Below are 22,574 nucleotides of genomic sequence, written 5' to 3' on the forward strand. Positions count from 1 at the left end.
CCACTCAAGGCTAGCACTCTGCCACTTGAGCCACAGCGCCGCTTCTGGCCGTTTTCTGTATATGTGGTGCTGGGGAATCGAACCTAGGGCCTCGTGTATCCGAGGCAGGCACTCTTGCCACTAGGCTATATCCCCAGCCCTTGCCAAGTCTTTATTTTTTGCCGGAGGTAGGAAGAAAGGTAAATATCTGGGTATGAAAAGATAAAAAATAAAATGTATTCCCTTGAAAGGGAATACCAAATTTGAGAGACACAGGGTAAAAAAAGAGAAATAACGACAAAAGCAATACTTGCAAAACTGTCTGGTGTAAGTGAACTGAACACTGGGGGGGGAGGGAAAGGGGGGAGGGAGGGGGCCATGAGGGACAAGGTAACAAACAGTACAAGAAATGTATCCAATGCCCAACGTATGATACTGTAACCTCTCTGTACATCAGTTTGACAATAAAAATTTGAGAAAAAAAAAAAAACATAAACAAATAGCAATCATGAAAATTAAAAAAAAAAAAAAAAAAAAGAGTATCCTCCTTTAACCTCACTGCACAGGCATATATTAAGAATGGTTTAGACCCACCCTCGGCCGGCCCGGTGGTGGAGGGTCCGCATGGCGACCCTTGAAACCCCTGCGGTCCATCATGGCACTGCGAGTGGCCTGGAGCCTGGGGTCTGCGGCCTGCGCATGGCCCTGGTGCCCGCCGCCGCGCCCTGCGGGCCGCAACCCTGAAGGCCCAGGACAGATGCCGGCTGGACACTGTGTACGGGGCCCGCTCTGCTCTCGGTGCATAAATTCACAGAGAAACATGAATGGATAATGACAGAAAATGGAGTTGGAACTGTCGGAATCAGCAATTTTGCACAGGAAGCTCTGGGAGATGTTGTTTACTATAGTCTGCCTGAAGTTGGGACAAAATTGAAAAAGCAAGATGAGTTTGGTGCTTTGGAAAGTCTGAAAGCTGCCAGTGAATTCTACTCTCCTGTGTCAGGAGAAGTAACTGCAGTTAATGAAGTGCTTGCAGAAAATTCAGGACTTGTCAATAAATCTTGTTATGAATATGGTTGGCTGATAAAGATGACACTGAGAAATCCTTCAGAACTAGCTGTACTAATAAGTGAAGAAGCATATGAGAAATACATAAAATCTATTGAGGAGTGAAAATGGAACCCTGAATAAATTAGAGTGAAGTAACTTACTGCAGCATAGTTGTCTAAATTAGTGGTGGATGAAAATTTTAACATTTTGCAGAAATTCAACACTTCCTGGTAGGAAAAGGAACCACTCAACACTGCTGTGAGAGAAATACCCTTCACTTTCCAATGATTGCAGACAAACATCATATTTTTTGTTTTTTACAATAATGAGTTTTAGACTAAACTCTAGGATTTGGTATTCAGAATATGTTGCCCAGGGTAAAATCTATAATTATGTATCTCAAGGATAATACTGTTATCATACATCCTGTTGTAACTTTAAGGCCACCTCTGGATTTGGAATGACCCAATGACCTTGCCATTTGAAATAACTGGGAGTGGAGGAAAGTGCTTGTTGGACAACCTCAGATGAAGAATTCTAGATCCATTTTATAATGCACTGCATTTGCTGGTGCTATTTTTATACAATGAAGCAACAGGTTTGCAGAAAGTAAGAAAATAAATAAAATATTAAACCTCTTTAATTAAAAAAAAAAATAAAATGTAATAAACAGTAAAATAATCTCACAAAATATTATAAATGTAAAAAATATTACAGATATTAAAATATTATACTATGTTACATTCAAATGATATGTAACATCATACAAATATAATAATATAAAAATAAAAATTCTTAATTGTACACTAGCACACATATGACTTATTTCAACAAAGAAACAGAGGATTTCATTCAACCTTATTCCCTGATCTCCATACAACCTTTTGGATGTAGATATTTGGGAAAGTTAAAAAATCCCCAGTGAACTACCTACATTCATTTATAGCACTCTTTGCAAGACCCTAGGTAAACTTTCCATCTGGATAGTTAAATATATGATAGTAAGAAAATAATATTTAATGGTACTATATGCAAATAAATGTTCAATCACTGTATTAGGTTTGGGAATCCAGGTAATCTGAGAGAAAAAACAAATTATGCTTTGCTAAGGGTAATAATTTATTATATTTATCTTGGATACATGTGATTTATAGATTTCATCATGTGTAAATATTTACCATGATTTTGTCACTCATTTCTCATGTTAAATTTTTTTCTTAGAGGATGTTAGGCAAACTCATATGGCAAAGAAGCTAATGTACTTCAAAATTTGAAATCTAGCACACTACATTTTTTATATTCTCAACCTTTATATAATTCAAAAGTAAGAATATAAAAAGCTGATGGAGAGAATGCAGTATCACTACAAGACACATATGTAGAAACGAATGATTTAGAACAATAATTGTCAAATATTTTATTCACATTTAATATGTTCTTGTTGCTTAGCAATAAGTTGATTTTTAATGATCTGTCACTGAAATAGATAAATAACTTAAAGTGTTCTAGTTTTAATTCTCCCACTCAATAACCAAAGTTAAGACTTTACTGATAAAACCAGTATAAACATTCTCAGCTAAGAATATGATTAGAAAATCATAAAGAAAGATGAGTCTTTGGAAAAATATCGAATAATAATGATTTCTCTGAAGTTGGCCTGGGATGGGGAACAAACAAAACTATTTCAATTCAAGCTAAAGGGTCTGTAATCAATTTTGCTTGAAATTTCTCAACTGAGAATGTTGATCCAAATTAAGTGTTATTCACAATATTCATTTGTTTCTTCTTTAAAAATTGGGAAGAACAGTGCTGGAGAAATTACAATACCAAACTTCAAGCTGTATTACAAGGCTACAGTAATAAAAACAGCTTGATATTGGCAAAAGAACAGGCCTGAGGACCAATGGAACAGAACTGAAAACCCAGAAATGAACCCACAAAACTACGCCTACTTAATCTTTGATATAGGAGCTAAAACAATAGTTTGGAAGAAAGATAGCCTCTTTAACAAATGGTGCTGGTGAAACTGTTTAAACACCTGCAACAAAATAAAACTAGATCCTTATATATCACCCTGCACCAAAATCAATTCCAAATGCATCAACGACCTCAAAATAAAAACAGATACCCTAAAAACACTACAAGAAGGAGTAGAAGAAACAAAGTCCTCATAACTAAATTATATGCAGAACTAAAAAAAATAAACTCCTCCAAAACAAAACCTCAAAGAACCAACAGCCCCCTAAAGACTTAAAAAGAGACTTCTCTGAAGAGGAAATGAGAATGGCCAAAAGACTCATGAAAAAGTGCTCTACATCACTGGCCATAAAAGAAATGAACATCAAAACAAGTGATTCCACCTTACCCCAGGAAGAATGTCCATTATCTACCCTAAAGGTTACAAACAAGAACACACTAAAGCCACCAGCACAACAATGTTCATTGCAGCACAATTTTTCATTGCTAAAATATGGAACCAACTCAGATGCCCATCAGTAGATGAATGGATCAGGAAAATGTGGTACATATGCACAATGGAATTTTATGCCTCTATCAGAAAGAATGACATTACCCCATTCGTAAGGAAATCAAAGGACTTGGAAAAAATTATACTAAGTGAAGTGAGCCAGACCCAAAGAAACATGGACTCTATTGTCTCCCTCATAGGGAATAATTAGCACAGGTTTAGGCAAGTCACAGCAGAGGATCACAAGAGCCCAATAGCTATGCCCTTATTAACACATAAACAGATGCTAAGAGAAATGAACTCCATGTTTTTTTGTTTTGTTTTGTTTTGTTTTGTTTTTTTTGGCCAGTCCTGGGCCTTGGACTCAGGGCCTGAGCACTGTCCCTGGCTTCTTCCCGCTCAAGGCTAGCACTCTGCCACTTGAGCCACAGCGCCGCTTCTGGCCGTTTTCTGTATATGTGGTGCTGGGGAATCGAACCTAGGGCCTCATGTATCCGAGGCAGGCACTCTTGCCACTAGGCTATATCCCCAGCCCCAAACTCCATGTTTTGGAAATGAGTGTTATATCACTGTTGTAATTGATTTTAACATGCCATGTGAAACCATAGTTTTTTTTTTGTTGATGATCCTCTTGAATCCCCTGCATGGGGTTGTCCCTGCACTATCACTGTATCTCATCTGAATACCCTGAATACTGTGTATAGTGGCATTAGAACTAGGGAAGGAAAAGGGAATATTGAAATCAAAAGACAAAGGATTAAAAATTCGAATGACTCCAAAAGCAATACTTGAAAAACCATTTGTTGTAAACCAACTGAAAAACTCATGCAGGTGAGAGGGGAAGGGTGGAGGAGAGAGAGGGAAGTGAGGGAGGAGTTAATAAATTGTACAAGAAATGTACCCACTGGTTTATGTATGAAATTGTAACCCCTCTGTACATCACTTTGACAATAAATAAGCTATTATTAAAAATGAATAAATATACTTCTCTCTAAAAAAGATCAGTACTTCCCTCAAAAATTTGTGAAAAAATACACAATATTACAATAATATTTTCTTGTCTTTATTAATTAGATTTTATTAACCAAAATGTTCTTGTAGAAAGGTACTATGTAAATACACAAATACATCTGTGTTTATATATATCTTAATTTTAGAATATCTAAACAAAAATTTGATGATATAATAAAGTGAATAAAAATTTTAATGCAATTGTTCTGTATATAAAACATAAAATTTCTGTATTTAGTGTTTGTTAGTTTTGTTTCACTTGATATGTAAATAAATTCACATAGTTAAGAATTATTATTGTGGCTATAAACATTTACAAAAATATAGCTAAAATGATGACATATCATATTCTTATTCTAATTCCATATCTCTCATATTTAAGTCAAAAATGAATAGTGCATCATTTTAATTAAATTTAATTTTGCTGTCTAGGTGATGTATATAGGGTTAAAGTTACATATGTAAGGCCATGAGTACATTTCTTTTCAAACTTGTTACCAGCCCCTCATTTTTCTCCCACTTTACCTTGCACATGCCTGAGGTGTAAATTAATTTACAATATATTGTCTTCAGAGTATCTCTGTTGCATTTGTTTGAAGAATATATTATTTACACTCTCACCATTATACACAATTCTTTAAATTAACAAACCTGATTGTCCATCTTGACTTCAGATTTGTATGAGTAAATGTGTACTCATAAAACTAAAAAGTTCTTTAAACCAAGTATCTTTTAAACTAAAATTAGACTTTTTTCCTTCCTGTTGTTAATCTAGAATTTATTTTTGTCACTATATAGTTCTCTAAAAGTATGTATTTTAATACGACTCAAATGCTAAATGTAAGACCAGTGCAAATTAAAAGGACATTTTTCAATCTTTCAGGTATCTGTAAGTATGTACAAATCCATTAAGCATAACCAAATGTTTTGTTAATGTTTGAAATTTTATAGACAGAAAAGCTGAATGATAGGAAAATGTATCTGTATAGTAGTTGAACCTTCATTTCTATTTGAAAGTTTACATTTTTATGGATTATTTACTGGCAGTGTCTTAATTATATTGTCATAGAGAATTTATTGATTTTACTCATAAGCATACACTGAAGTGCTTAGAAGTTTAACAGGCTCACAGGAATTTCAATATGTGTTTTATGAATAAGAATAAATTTTCATGTATATCAATGTAATTGCTCCAGAATTCGATAGCCCTCACAGAGTATTATGAACATTAATTCCTAAGCTGCATCTCAGAATGGTTTTCTGCTTCGGCATGATTTAAATTTCTATTCAAATAATAAAATTTATTAATGAAAAATGTTACCAATGCCTAGTATCTCTACAAGTCTCTATGCTTCCTTCTAATTCAAAAGATGGAAAAATGTTTAACTTTTGTTTTTCTGGACCAGATTAACCATTGTGTAATTTCGTAGATGCGAATGGGAAGCAAATGCATGGCAATTGAAGATGAGTCATGGCTTGGGCTGGAATAATGTCTTTTCCAAATTTTATGTGTAGAAGTCAACCCCTAGTAACTCAGAATGGGATGCCATTTTGTAATGGCACAAAGAAAGAATAAAGGTCATCTAAGGATGTGCATAGAGGAAGCCCATTTAAGAAGAAAACAACCAGAAATTGGCTGATGGTTTGTTGTGAAATTTCTAAATCACAGATACATGAGAAAATAAATTTATATTTTGCAAGCCAGCTAATCTGTGGTATTTCCTGTGTCAGCACTGATTAACTAATACTTTTGTCAAAGTAAAAAGTTCTTAACCAAAAGGAATGTGATAAATAAGGACAGATTACAATGTGATATTAAATGCATGTCACAAGAAGCAAATCCTGTTCAATTAGCTTCAACATACAGCTTTGTCTTTCATGATAGAAGCAATACTGTGTTGTCTCTACAATTACATAAGAAACAATATGTGCTTAGTCTCTATAAGTTTTGACTAGCTAATCAAAGTCTCAATTTGAATGTCTGACCAGGTTGAGCTATAAAATTATCATTAAAGATAAAAGTGCATAAACTAAAAGTATTTCAAAAATCCTCAGCATGTGTTTGAATGATAGAAAAATGGTTAAATAAAAGGTCCTAGTCCCTGGTCCCCATCTTCCCAGTCCTTGATGAAAATCATCAACACTGGCAACTCCCTCCTGGATTTAGATATGAGCAAAGTGGAGAAAAACCCAAATACACACATTGAAGAAAGTAATAGGGTAGCAGTTTTTCTTGTTTTACATCTATCTCAAGTTAACAACAACAAAATACCAAGAGAGACTTACTCAATACAAAACTTCTCATTCAAAAGAAAGTAGGAATAAAGTGAACATTTGGCTTCCTGTGTGTAGGAGGCTATCATGGAATCCTTCTTCCACTTATTCTTACTACATAAATTTAAAGATCAGTTGAACTGAATCCTCTGTGGCAGAAAAAAAAAAAGACAGAATGGGTAGGCATGCCAAAAACAAAATAAACAAAAAAAGCATATCAAAAGGAAAAAAATAATAAACCAGCAGCTGAAAATTATTGATAGCCAGCCACAGATCCTTCTAATTAGACTATCCACTATAATCAATAGACGACTTACATAACTAGGACCATCCACTGTGTAGAAAGAGTTGCCTGTGGACTCTACCACCTAACCAGTGGACATGCATCTGGAGAATTTTATAACTCCTCTAAAATATTGTGCAGACCACAAGCATCACTATGCATGTCCAGGCTGAGATCCTGAAGTGAGCAGATGGATCTCAACAGATGTGGTTTGTGACAGCTATAGGGGCTCCATTGGTATGAATGGAGAAATGGGACCTTGATCATTTTACAGACCTTTCTGTGCACTGTTCACCAGGCAGGGGGCTCTCAACTCTAGCCTGGTTGGTAGCTTTAGGAGAAAGCATAGAATCTTACAATTTCTTCCCTAAGAGTGGAACATGTATATACATGCATATCTGTAATCTGAAAAATCCCAACTTCTCTAGATGGGCTCACGGATGATGAACTTTCTCTCCTAAATCTTGTCAGCAAAGGGTGATGACTGCTTCTTTACATATGAAGACAGGAATGCACAGCTTTATGGAGGAGGAAGAATTGGAGAACTATGACACCACCAGAGGAATAAAAATAAAGTCTCAAAGAAAGGAAGAGACTCGAATTTCCAGAAAAAAAAAGATTTAAAAAAATCATTTCAGAGTAGGTTAGTAAACTATAAGCAGAAAGACCAACTAAATGAAATCAGAAAAATAACACATGTACAAGAAGAAATTTTTACAAGAATATTGAAACCATAAAATAACCAAATGGCAATTCTAGGGTTTAGGAGTCAACGTATGAAATGAAAAATTCAATACAGATTTTAACAGAGGAAGCAATTGAGCAAAATAAAAAAAAAAGTGTATTCAAAGATAGATCATTTAAAAATTATCTAGTCAAATTGTGCTGCAATGAACATAGTTGTGCTGGTTGGTTTAGTGTGGTCTTGCTTGTAATCTTTTGTGTAAATGTCCAAAAGTGGAGCTGCTGGGTCATAGGGAAGCTCTATGTTTAGCTTTCTGAGGAATCTCCATACCGCTTTCTAGAGTGGTTGAACAAGTTTACATTCCCACCAGCAATATAGTAGGGTTCCCATTTGGCCACATTCCCTCCAAGCATTTGTTATTATTGGTTTCCTGATAATGGGGTGAAGTGGACTCTCAGTGTTGTTTTTATTTGCATTTCTTTTATGGCCAGTGATGTAGAGCACTTCTTCAATTGTCTCTTGGTCATTCTCATTTCCTCTTCAGAGAAATTTCTTTTTAAGTCTTTATCCCGTTTGTTGAGGGGGTCATGGAACCAACTCAGATGCCCATCAGTAGATGAGGGGATCAAGAAAATGTTGTACATATACACAATGGAATTCTATGCCTCTACCAGAAATAATGACAATGCCCCATTCATAAGGAAATGGAAGGACTTGGAAAAAAATTATACGAAGTGAAGGGAGCCTGACCCAAAGAAACATGGACTGTATGGTTTCCCTCATAGGGAATAATTAGTACATATCTAGGATAGATCTAACATAACTCAATAACTATGCTCATAGGAACACATAAGACAATGCTAAGTGAAATGATCTCCAAGTTATGGAAGCAAGTGGTATATCATTGTCGTAGTTCTTTTCTACATGCCATGTGAAACCGTACCTTTTTAATTTTCTCTCATATTCTCTTTCCATAGTTTTACCCCTGCTGATCATAGTACCCTGGATACTGTATGTACATATATTAGAACTAAGAAAGGGAAAGGGAATACCAAAATTGAGAGACAAAGAATAAAAAGACAAATCATTGCAAAAACAATACTTACAAAACCATTTGGTGCAAACCAATTGTACAACTCATGGTGGGAGAGCGAACTGGGGTGGGGAAGGGGAGCAATGAGGGAGGAGCAAATTGGATAAGAAACGTACTTACCTTACATTTGAAACTGTAACCCCTGTGTACTTCACTTTGACAATAAAGAAGAAAAAATATATTCAGTCAGAGGACGACGAGGGGCAAGTAAGTTTAGAATTATTCAAACTGTTGAAAGCAAAGAGAATAACAATATCATCTGAGAATACTGTATCAGAAATAAAGGTTTATATATAAAGGAGAGTTATAGAATATCTTAAATAGGAATATTGAGAGTTTCTAATCACAGCACCTGTTTTCCAAGATAGGATGCAGGAATTGTATCAAATTTAAAGAAAAGGATGCTAATTAGCAACATAAAAGTACAGGTAAGAGTGGAGTTCCAGTTTCTCATACTAGCTATCTGAAGGTTGAAATGAGAGGATCATGGTTCAAAGTCACCCAGGGCAGGAAAAACTGTGGGGCAACTTTTATCTCCAATTAAACAGCCAAAATTTAGAAGTATGTCTGTGGCTTAAGTGGCAGATGCTCTACGTTGTCACTGTGAAGCCTTGAGTGCAATCCTCAGTAGTGACTAAGAGAAAAGAAAGGTAAGAAAAAGGAAAGAGAAAGAAAGAGAAAGAAAAGGAAGAGAAATAAAGGAAAGGAAAGGAAGGGAAAAAGTGAAAAGAGAAGAGAGGAAAGAAGAGAAAACAAAGGGAAGAAAAACAATTATATACACATATGAAGGCATAAAACTCATGGTTACAATTAAATATACACTGAAATCAGAATGCTCTTATAGTATAACGGTAGTATATAATTACTTTTAAATCTTGACTACAATTTAAAAACATTAATATGAAAATCAACATAAGAATTGTTAATAAGAATAAGGCTTGATAAAAGATAATGTAAAAAAAGATCAGAATTATGATATCATGAAACAAGGTAAAAGGAGCAAGGAAGAGTGTAGTGCTTTGTGTGAAATCAGACTTAATTTATCCACTTAAAAGAGACATAGATAGGACACATTTTTAACAATTACAGCAACCACAATGGAGAAACCTGTAATTAGATAACAAAATATATATATTAGGAAAAGATACAAATACCAGTTTAAATGAACCAAAACTAGTCAGAAATGATGACTCAATCCTTGTAAATCCTAAAGTCAGAGGGAGGTGAGATTAGTAGGAATATAAAAGGAGCTCCAGCAAAAGTTTCAGGTTTCTTCCCCATCAATCAATAAATGGATGGGTTTCTTGTTTTGTGTCTGTCCTTGCTGTTATGTGGAAAGCATAAATAGGGTTCAGGAAGGCTTGGGCCTATGAAAAATAACTAAAGCTAAGTAACTGGGTACGTGACAAACTGTAGCATCAGCCTTTTACATAACAACTCTACTCCCAATAAAATGATAAGTATGGAAATAAATAAATATTTTTTCAACCTCAGTATAATTTTGGCAAGGGATTCTGCCAAAGTCATTCAACAGGCCACCTTACCTCTAATATCAGTAGATGACCCAAATAGGAGCAATTCATTATCGTCAGAGATATTGCAGCCACTGAGGTTAGCTCATAACACTGGGATCCAGAGGTCTCTTGGTTTCACTAGGGAAATAATTCAGGGGTCAAAGTACATAGAGGAGCTTCATACAGGAAGGTTTATTCGAATAAAGCAAAATGAAGGAAAATACATCTTGCGAGGAAATGGAGGTGGGCTCTGCAACGGTGCAGCAAAGCACAATGAGGTCTAAGGGGAGGGATAGGGGACGAGGGATTTTGTGATTACTGTTTAACAAATATGCTAATAAGCTCCATACAGTTGTGGAATTTATTACAAACTGGAAGGCTTTTTCTAGATATGATTGCTGGAAAGAAGACAATCTTACAATGTCCACTGGTAGCCAACGTGGTGATTTGTGAGGCAACATGTTCAATATGTTCATGGAACTTCAGCTATGTGGTAATGAAGTCATTGTTCCATCTTTGTACAGAATTCTATGGGATTCCTGTAGAAATAGACTAAAACACTACAAGGCAGGGGTCTTACAGAACTTTCAAAATGATAGAGTGATGCAAAGGTGTTAAAAACAATAACAATACTGGAAGGGTTCTGGCAGCTTATGGTTTGTCACTAAAGTTTTGTATGACTCTTCTGGGTGGCTTATACTAGATCTTATTCTATCCCTTGCCTAATACCTTCTTAACACTGGATTCTTTTAGTGTTTCCTCCAAGAAAACAAAACTTGCCCCTCATATTTCTGATCTTCCCTTCACTCCTACCCCACTCCACATGAAATTCTCTCTCCATAAATGAAAGTAGCATTTCTAAATCAAAGATAAATTTATTCTCTGATTTAAAAAAAACATAAAATGGCTAATTGTTATAGAATTTAACATTCTATTCATCTCATAACCTCAGTGGACTTCATTAATTGGTCTGGCTCTGGCGGATTAAGTTTAAAAGTATCTCCAATGCTGTTTTCGCTTTTGGCAAATCTTCCTAACCTGTGCCCAAGTCTATTTTTTTTATCCATCGCCTCCCCAATAAGAATTGGGATTTTAGACTAATTTCAAACAAAAGAACACAGAAGATGTGAATACTTTGCTCCCTTTATTGGGTTACTATCTCTAGCATAAGCAACAGCTTGATCACAATGAGATATTCAATATTTAGTATAAATGAGTCATCTTATTTGAGGCAACCGTGAAGTAATTAGACTTTTGCTGATATATAAGTAGATGTGTAATAAACTTTACTAGAAATTCATATACTATTGGCTTGTAAACTAAAATAAAGTGATATGATTTTTTTGAAGCTGCTAAAGTTTACAGTGACTTATTATGCAATGAGATCAAACTGATACACATATAGATTTTTTTCCCAAGACTATCAGCATTTTAGGTCTTTTTTCTAGTCTTAATTATCCTTTCTTGAAGCCATGCCTTGAATCTCTATCAAGGATTTGTATTTTCTCTTTCTGTTCTCTGCTGTGGTATTACATGTTTGTTTTCCATCAATTTTCATCTCATTTTCAACTTCCCTCTCTTCTCACCAGTAAATTCAGAGAAGACAATTAGTATTTCTTCTTATCATGCCACAGTATTCAATAACATTGATCTCTGTCTGGTGTACTCTGTATGCTCACTTTCCCTCTTTTCTCTACATTAGGGTGCAAAATCAATGGCCTACATTCTTAATAAAACAAGTTAAAACACATGACAATAAATTATATACTTTCATGTATGTATGTATCTATCTATATATATTTATCTTCATAGAGATAGATTTAGATATAAATATAGATAGATAGATAGATAGATAGATAGATAGATAGATAGATAGGAATGAGAATACCAATGTTTTTGAATTTAGGACCTTGTGCCCTAGCCCACATCTGGCTTTTTACTACATGAGATATAACTCCAATCTTTATGGTTTCATATTTAAGATATTTAAATTAAATAAATCATATCACTTGCTATAAAAATAATGTTATGCCTTTCCAAAATACACAGCTGTATTCAAATGTAATATTAACCCCAATATAACTACAAAGAAAAGTCAACTGCCTCAAAAGCTTCTACGTCAATCACATTGATCATAAAGGTTGTCCAGAAGTTTATAGTTAGAATAATAATTTAGACCCAATGAGAGACTTCAATCCTTGAATTTCTGAAGTTTTGGGAACAATCTGCAGCATCACAGAAGCATAAATACAGATGATGAATGAATGAAAAAAATACAAAGATATGTTACAATTTTTTCATATCACAATTGATAGAGAATGAGAAGAAAATAGAGTTTCAGAAAGCATTTCAACAATGGTGTAACTGAAGAAGTATGGTGAATTTTAAACTTACAGTGTTCAGGCAAGTTACAACATAAACTAATGATGCTACATTAATGGCTTTTCAGTTATTAATAAAATTGATGTACAACAGGCCATAGTCATTTAACCAAAAATTCTCAGTGATCACCTTGAATGTAGTGTGTCAGATAAGCCTTGGATTCCCTAACTTTTATTAAGCTTTATGTAGCAGCTCCTACTTTGTATTAAAAGGGCAGAAGTGATGGGAGAGCAATGCGTCTTCAGTAAGACACTCAAGGATCAAGGAGTCTCATTGATGCTGCAGTAACTGCAATACTCAAACTCTGAAAATACCACTCAATGTCTTTATATAATTCTTATGTCTTATATAATTGCTGAAATCTCACTGCTATGACCTAGATAAGGATAGATGCAGAGGCCCAAATGGGGAAAAATGGAAAAAAAAATAAAAAAGGAAGGCTTGAGACTTTAGTAAATCCAGTTTTTTCCTTTTTTAAAAAAAATTATCCAGATTCAACAAAGAGACTGGCAATGAATTTTGCCTCACATTTAAAGCTGACAATTCAGAAATATAGATTCTTTTGTAGTGAAAATAAATGAAAATATATTTTAATGAAATACATGTGTTTTGATCACCTTCTGCTTTGAACCTAATGCCAATAGTTAATAGAAATAGGAGTAAAGAGAATCTGGCCTCTCCTGCTATCTTTTATACTTCATTCTTTTTCCCAGTACATGAAAAATCTACGATGGCATAATAAATCATATCTATTTCAAAATCATCTCAGTAAGATTGGTTTGATTCGAGCATCTCATAATTAAAAACTCACTAAATATTTTTCATGAAATGACTAACATTAGAAATTCCAACAAGGGTGAAAAGAGCCCAGTTCTGGTATTCAGTAGACAATATGTTGGATGTGAACTAAACAGGGATTGTGCAGAACAGGAGTGACAAACAGAGATTAAGGGTTACATTGTTCCAAAAGTATGTATCCATTACCTAATTTATGGAATGGTAACCTCTCTGTATATCACCTTTACAATAACAATAAAAAATGAAAAAAAATGGTTAAAGAGCTAACTTTTTTTTTTTTTTTTACTATCAGGCCAAAGAGTATAACAGTTTTAGCAGTTAAATGTTTAATTCCATTAACTCTTAATTGTTGAGATAATTATTTCCTAGTTATTATCATCCTTAATTTCTTTCTATTTCAGAAATTGTTTTGTTGTTTGGAGTTGAAAACTTGCAGAAAAGGTGGGATTTAAAATCATTCAACAAGATTTCTCTTTAGTGTTTGTTTAGATGCCATTAGCCAAGAAGAAAAGACATAGCTATGAACACAAATTTGTGGGGAAAAGCATTGAATGTCATTATTTAAAAATAATAATATAATGATAATATTAAAATTATATACTAATATGTTTTATTATTATATTAAATGCTTGAAGACAGGCAAATTTATTAGGCAATTGAAAATGGGTAATACTCAGAAGCAATCTGAAAATTAGATATAAAAGTTGGAGAATGAACCCAGCTTACACTTGAACATTTCATTCATCCAGTGTCTGGGAGCGCACAGAGCTTGATGTTGAATTTGGGACTGACTTATAGTCCATGTTGCAAAATGAGAAAGAGGAGTTAAGAGCAGAAAGAGTAGACTTCAAAGATGTTTGTACTTCTGAAAGATTACTTCTACGAGATGGCATATTTGTTACATTTCATGAGGAAAAAAATGAAGTATATATATTTTAATTGCTAGTTTAATAGGAATGAATTTTAGAGTATGTAATGCCTAAACTGAGTTAAATCAGCTTTTACTAATATAGTGGTAAGATAGGGAAAAAAAAAAGGGAACATTTTCTCCTTCATGACAAGAGCTCAATTTTTTGATTAGCCTATGCCCTTGAACTGGAAACTTTACTAATATCATTCAATTTCCTAACACTTAAGTGGGTTAAGCTACCTAGAAGGGTTTATTACTTATATCCTAGGTAGTTTAAGCCTTGGCAAAATATCAGCAGGGTAAAAGAATTTCTGTGCTGGTAAAATAATTTCTTCTGAGAGCTCAGCTCATTAAGAAGAAAAGAAATGCTTTCTTATAAATTCTCTTTTCTTCTCTCTACTAGAAATGTGAGAGTTTTTTGCCCCAGATATTCATTGTGAGCATGTGATAAAACTCCTTGAAGTAAAATCCACAAAATGATCAAGTCTTCTATGACTAGATGACTTCCCTGCTTGAAGATTTAATTCTGAAGCTGTCCACACAGAGCCTCAAGCAATTCATCAATTACATGATAGGTTTTTCTACCCCTATTGTTCCTATAGAAGTTTCTGTTCTAACAGTTCTTCTAAGTGGTGATGTTCTTCACCAATCATTTATCCCTTCAATTTTAAAGGTAAGGATTGATTCATGGACCATTCCTCGCTAAAGATGGGGAAAAATGAACTTTCCATTCAATAAGCTTTTTATTTGTTTTCAAGAGCAAGTGACAAATTCTGGGTTCATATTTAATTTCTTATGTGGTAATGAAGATAGCTTTATTTTATTTTAGTAAATATCACATGCACACTTCCTACGTCTTCTGGATTACTCTGCTTTCTAGAAACAAATATTCCAGTGACATATGAGTCAAAAGATGCCTATTAGCTCATAGATAACAATTCTCCTAGCATATTTCCTTCTAAGACAAAAGATCTATCTATTCACTATTTTAACCACAGTGAAGTAAATTGGGACTACTTCTACTGAGAGCACAATATGGAAATAACACTGTGTTGATTTCTGGTAATTCAACTTCAGGGGCCAAGCAAAGGCTTTTGCCTCGTGCTTTCAAAGCATCATAGTGAACAGCTTCTTTGAGACAAAACTCTTGAAATGATTGAAATTGAATTCAAATACTGGAAACACCATCTATATATTAACTTTTATTTTAAAATTTATGTTATTTGTATTATACATGAAGGCCTTGATACGTTTTACACAATTGCATTATGAATATAAACACTTAGTCTGATGTTTCTAGCTAAATTTCACTACATATACATATGTATAAAATATTTTGTTATGATTATATGGCACATTGAGTGGAATTTCTAAGCTCTACACTTTATTTCATTGTCTGTACACAAAAATAAATGCACATTGAGTAAAATCTTTTAGATTTGAAAATTTTGCATATTGATAATTTAAAATATGATGTTTTCCTTAAGTGGTACATAGAATATTTTCTTGGTAGATACACATTTTTTTTTACATTTTAATTGTTATTTCTGTGACATACTTTTTTTGAAACAATCTGTTTTATACTTAGAGAAGAAATGTAGGTTGTACATTGTCTTTTGGATAAATTTTTCTAAATCACCTAACCATAAGTTACAGATAAACTACCTGTTCTCTTTTTGGATAGCAATATGATCTGGAACAATATTTAATATCATTTCTAGTACTTGTGACTGTGTCTCCTGTTACTTTTCTTCATGCTCAGGCTGTGCCCCACCATTTTAATGTCTTCCATTTTAGATGTTATTAAATTAAGTATATTTTTGTTTATTTCCCTTCAGGCTGCCTCCTTGAGAAGGAGGCTGTTTCTTTTCATTTCCAAGTTTTTACAATATTATTTGTCTTTCCTTTCTGTTACTAATTTCTACATTGATAATATTTTGATGAGAGAAAAAATAATTTATTTGAAATTTGAAGAGTTCATTTTATAGTTCTGTGAATGGTCTACCTTAATATAGGTCCTCCTAGAATTTGAAAATAACAATTGGACAATTTTTGAAATGACCATTCTATAAACATTGATGTTGATGGTATTTCTGTCAAATTTTTCTACCTGTTGATTTTCTGCTTAATTGTACAATTAAGCAAGAAAGGATGAAAACCTGTCCAACTATAATTGTGTTTTTATTTAGTTTTTTCAATCAACAAATTTTTGTTTTGCATATTTTATCACTGTCTGATGCGTACACATTTAAAATTGTTGTGCATTCATGGAAGATTTAGTCTTTTGTTATGTAATACCCATTTATTTCACTTTAATTTTCTTTTTTTAGAAACTGACTTCATTGGATATTAATGTTGCCATTTTAGCTTTCTCTTTATCCATGTTTTCATGATATACAATCTTCTATACTTCTATTTTTAACCTGCTTTGGATAGCATTTACTCAGATTCTTTATTCATCTGTTCTGACAAACTTCTATTTGAAATGATAGACTATTCACACTTAAAGCAATTACATTTATTTTAGACAAAAATCAGCAATATATTTCTGCTGTTCTCTTTATTTTTATTGTAATTATTATTTGGTTCTTCTTTCTCATGCCTTATAGTGGGCTACTTGACCATTTTCAGAATTCACTTTTGATGTATTTGCAGTGTCTTTACTGTATCTATTTGTGTACACATTTCTAAACATTGCATTGTACACCACTTTCTATTAAAAAAACCTAATCTTATTTTACCAATTTGAATTCTATAAAACTTTACTTAATGTCAGGTGACCTTCAAATTTATAATAGAATTATTTTAAATATTTTATAACATTCACTTAGAATCAAATCCATGTTAAAATTTTGTCTTAATATTAAATTTAAAAAAAATTCAAGGAAATACTATTGTATTTCTTCATACTGTCTTTATTCTGACTTTTCCCTTTTGTATTCCAGGATTTCTTCTTTATTCAGCTTTTCTTCACATTTCAGTGTCTTAAGTCCCTTTAATCTCTGAAAGATACTAATACTGATTAGAGGATTCAGATTAAAAGTGTTTTTTTTTGTAACTCTTGAAAAATTGTCAAGTCCATTCTTTTTTTTTTTTTTTTTTTTTTTTTGGCCAGTCCTGGGCCTTGGACTCAGGGCCTGAGCACTGTCCCTGGCTTCTTCCCGGCTCAAGGCTAGCACTCCGCCACTTGAGCCACAGCGCCGCTTCTGGCCGTTTTCTGTATATGTGGTGCTGGGGAATCGAACCTAGGGCCTCGTGTATCCGAGGCAGGCACTCTTGCCACTAGGCTATATCCCCAGCCCCAAGTCCATTCTTCTTGATCCTTGGGGTTTTAGGGGGAGATAATTTCTGGCCATTTGAGTTGCTTTTAGTTTTATTTCTTTGCAATTATTTACTTTTCCTTTTTATTGCTTTTGTAGGCACCTTGCTTCAGAGGATTTGTGTTTTTCACTCACTCCAACACATTCAATTCTTTCCACACAGTTCTGCTGGATTTTTTTTTTTAATTGGAACTTTAGTAGTTGTTTTCCCATTCCTGTTTGCAATTTTATTCTGAGTTTCCTCTTTTGGTGAAAGGTCAAAAAAGAAAGAGACACACAAGGAAAGTAAAGCTAGTCTTAATTTTATTTGTCTGTTTCAAGTTTTTTTTTTTTTTTTTTTTTTTTGCGCTATCCTTGGGCTTGAACTCTTGCCTTGTTTCTGAGCTTCTTTTGCTCAAGGCTAGCACTCTACCACTTGAACCACAGCCCATGTCCAGCTTTGTGGAGAAATTTATTAGATGTGTCTCACATACTATCCTTCCCAGGCTGGCTGTCTTTGAACCATGATCCTCAGATCTCAGCCTTCTGAGTAGCTAGGATTATAGTGAGCCACTGGCACCTGGCTAATTTTATTTGTTTAAAGCTATTTAGCCAATTGTTCTTTGTACTTCATTTAGCCAGAGGGTGCAGCCATCCATAGCAATCATCTCCTCCAATATACTGTAACTTTTTCATATGGAAACAGAACATTCTGGGGGTTCTAATTTCCGATGAACCAGGTGGTTTTAAATTTGTTTTTGTTCTGTTGAAGAAAGTTTTAAACAGTAGAGTCACAATTAATATGAAGATGAGTATGTGACAAAAATATTGAATGAATTAAAAATTGTTAACATTTTTATTATTGTATTTCAGGGGAAGAATACTTTATGCTTCCATGAAAACTAGCTCACACCATCAAGACTTACTTTCTGAAAATCATCTTTAATATATAAATAAAAATAGCTTATATTGTTTTTAAAAGAAATGTTCTCTCCTACTTGACCAAAAAAGTGATGAAAATATAAGTAATAGTGCTGAAAAGTCATGGAATATTGAGTGAGAAAGATGTTAAACCCATAAATACATTATCCACTTGCTAACATTTAAGATACTTATCTCATTATAATTCTGAGGCTTTTGTCAACAGGGATTATTATCACCCTTATTTAGATTCTGAGTGCACATAAAATTAAATACATGTTCTCATCCATTCTTTGCTTACAATCCAAACAGAACTTGCTGTATAATGTATTAAAGTGGTTATTACAAAATCAAGGTGTAACCTCCAAACACATTTAAATAGCATATCTATTATTAATCCTGATATTACCAAGCATATTAAATGTTGATTTACCTGCTACAGATAATTGAACTTGGAGAAACTCTGCATGTGCAAATACTGAGAATTAGGTACACAGTTGATTAATGTCATTGATGGTTTGAGACCTCATTGCTTTAAGGCAGAGCTGTCAATCTACTTGTAAAATAACACATAAAATAATGTTAAACAGCCTTTGAAACCTTAAATATATTTTATCTTTCTCTGTAGTTAATGTTCTCAAAAGCAACTTAAGCAACTGGGTAAATCCATAATTCATCATCATGTTATCAAGAGATCATTAATATTTTATATTTAACAATTGATCAAATTTTATTGAAGTTAAAATCTCTTCATTGGTTCACTTATACTGAAATTGTGAATTTGTCAATTACTAAAAGATTTAAAAATATGAAGTCAGAATCCAATTGCTAGACGTTAAGAAATATAATGAAGAAAAGGCTATACACCTATACACTGAAGAATACCCTATCACTAGATCAGGCAGAACATGTTAAATGACCTTGAGCAATGAAAATTCTGCCATGTAAGTTTTTACTTATCTATGAAATAAATGTGACAGTACACTTTTTTAAAGTTCAAAAGTAGCTGTCAAATTAGCATTTGAGATGTAAGTTTTGTTCCTTGAGAAACCATGGGAGAGGAATGATTGAATACAGTATATCATGTCTTAACAGATAATTAAATGTATAAAACACTACTTGAAATCAAACACAAAATCAGAAAACATGTTTTATATCTTTATTAATCATACAAGTTAGAAGAGAATTTAGAGAGGTCTAATAATGAAGTGTATGATTAGGAAGAGATAACTCTGTAAGGAGGAATTTGATGGCATTGATCTCTCCACCAAGATAGGAAGAGATTTTAAATGAAAAAGAAAAAGAGGTTTTCTTTACTCTTTTGTTTGCAGTTAGTTTATTTTTCTTTCTTTTTCCTCCTTCAATTTATTCCCTGTTGTCACTGTTTTTTATTTCTGTTCCTTTTTTCTTGTATATAAGTTTATCTGATTAGGGGAAGGGAAGGGAAATCACAGGAATGTTGGGACAAAGGGTGAACCAATTCATCAGTGTTACTCACTAGACTCTATCTTGAAAATGAACTTTACAACTTGGGAGAAAGGAGGATCAGAAAGGGAAAAAGTGGGATAAAATAAGGGTGAGGTTAGCACTGCTCAAAAAGAAATATGCTTATCTTATGTGACAGGATGTCATTTTCCATCTGAGCTCCCACTTGATTCTTCTCAGTTTAATTCCATACATTCCACATGATATTCCATTTAGAAATGTTTCCTGAATACTGTGAATTAATATTACTTTACAATGAGAAACCAGGGTGCAGTTTTAATATTAGCAGAGTAATAGTAACTTTTTACAGTACCATTTGTTGAGATTAATGCCTTTTCTCCAACATGTTTATGCAATTTTCAAATATATATGTCATTTTTGTATATATATTATATCTATATCTATCTATCTATCTATCTATATATATATATATCAGCTTACTGTAACTGTGTGGGCTCATTTTTGGGTTTTCTATTTGGTTCCTTTGGGCTACATGTTTTTCTAGTTCTCAGTACTATGTTGTTGTAACTATGTCTATGGAAAATGAAGACAGGTAGTATAAAATCTCCACCACTGGTAAATTTTTGTCCAGGATTTGGTTGTTGAAGGTCTGTTTTTTTTTTCATTGCTTGTTTCTATATGGACTTTAGAATTGATTTTTTCATCTCTGTAAATAATGTCGAAAGAATTTTAATGGGCAATGAATTGAATATATAGATTACTTTGAGAAAGTTAGCCATTTTAATAATATTTATTCTGAAATTCTATGGCAATGGATATTTCTTTCTTTCTTTTTCTTTTCTTTTCTTTTTTCTTTTTTTTTTTTTGTTTGTTTGTTCAGTTGTGTCTCTTAAATGCAGTGCCTGGGCATTGTACCTAAGCTCATTTGCTCAATGCTAGTTCCCTACCAATGTGAGCCATAGCTCCAATTCTAGTTTTCTGGAGATAAGAGTTTCGTGGACTTTCCTACCTGGTTTGGCTTTGAACCATGATACTTGGATCTCACACTACTGAGTAATTAGGACTACAGGCATGATCATCAATGCTCAGTGATAATGAATCTTTATTACCAACTCCTGGTTTCTTGTATTTATTTCTTGATTTATAGCTTTAGTTTAAGTGATCTTTGACTTTCTTAATGCTAATTCCTAGGGTTTGATTTTTGGAGGATATTAAGAATGGATTTTTTTTTGCCTGATTTGCTTGTTAAGAAGATTTATAGTCTGTTTATAGTTCATGCAGTGTAGCTGTTGTAGAGCTGCTCCATTTTTATTAGGGAAACATGGTAGGAAATGTTGGGAGGAGTAGATTTAGGTCAACCTGACCCCAAAATTCTGCTTCTGTAAATGGCTTGCTTAACTTGTTTGTTGCTTGCTCTACCCATTTCAACTTCCTCCATCTGTGTCACACTTGCTTTGTTGCATGCCATACCTCCTGTTTCAACCTCCTACATCTGTGAACTTGTTGCATACTATATTCCCTGCATCAAACCCCCACATCTGTGCTATGATTTTCCCTCTATAAACCCCAATTTGAGGACTGCTTGGGAGCACAGTGTGGCAGCTCCTGAGACTATGTTGTGTCCCTGGCAGGTCAGCCCACTTTTCAAGGGTGAAATTTCAGCTCCCCGAGTCTGTGCTACATCCCCCGCCGAGCAGTTTGCTTTTTGCTTCCCCAATAAACCCATCTTTTTGCTTGAGACTGTCTCTGAGTGGTGGAATCTTGGGGGATGTGGAACCTCCCTCTCCCCGCCCGGTAACATAGCTACTAAGTTCTGTATATTGAATTTGTATCCTGATATACTGCTGAAAAGATTGAGCATACCTATATAGCAAATTTGTTAATGACAGAGTTGCTTGGATGAAAACTGCTTCAAAACAAAGGTGTGGGAGTAAGAAAAAGAATTGAAAAATGAGTAAAAATTTAGTAGTGAGGAGGAAATAAAGAATGAGTTATCTCTGAAGGAGCATGCATTATAAAGGATAATATAGGTTAAGATTTTTGAAAAGGTGAGAAGACTGTAATTACTGCACTAAAAAGTGTATTCTGTTCTCATTAATTGTGATAGTGGGCATTTTTATTTTCTTCATTTTCTGTCTTTAAACTAAAAGGAGTATAGTAGTCTCAGTGGAAAACATAGTTATTTTTAATGAGATAAAGAATCAACTGACCTAATTAATCTATCAATAAGAGTACGGCACACACACACACACACACACACACACACACACACACGTATTTCTTACATTAAGCTTATTTTCCTGTACAGACTTAAAAATGATACATTTAAAAGCCTTTTCAAATTTTAACACGGTTTGATTGATTTGAAGGGTAATGTCAAAGTTTTCTTTGTTTATATTTGCTTCTTATGCTAGTAACAGAAATACTCAGTGAATATATCAAAAGAGCTGATTTAAGTTTTC

The 22,574-nt window shown here is 33.6% G+C and overlaps 1 pseudogene; it reads left to right on the forward strand.

Moving 5' to 3' along the window:
• Positions 1–634: 634 nt before the first annotated feature.
• LOC125339598 lies at positions 635–1,263 on the forward strand (annotated as a pseudogene).
• Positions 1,264–22,574: the final 21,311 nt, after the last annotated feature.

The sequence above is a fragment of the Perognathus longimembris genome, chromosome 21, assembly GCF_023159225.1.
Source record: "Perognathus longimembris pacificus isolate PPM17 chromosome 21, ASM2315922v1, whole genome shotgun sequence".
NCBI classification, from domain to species: Eukaryota; Metazoa; Chordata; class Mammalia; order Rodentia; family Heteromyidae; genus Perognathus; species Perognathus longimembris.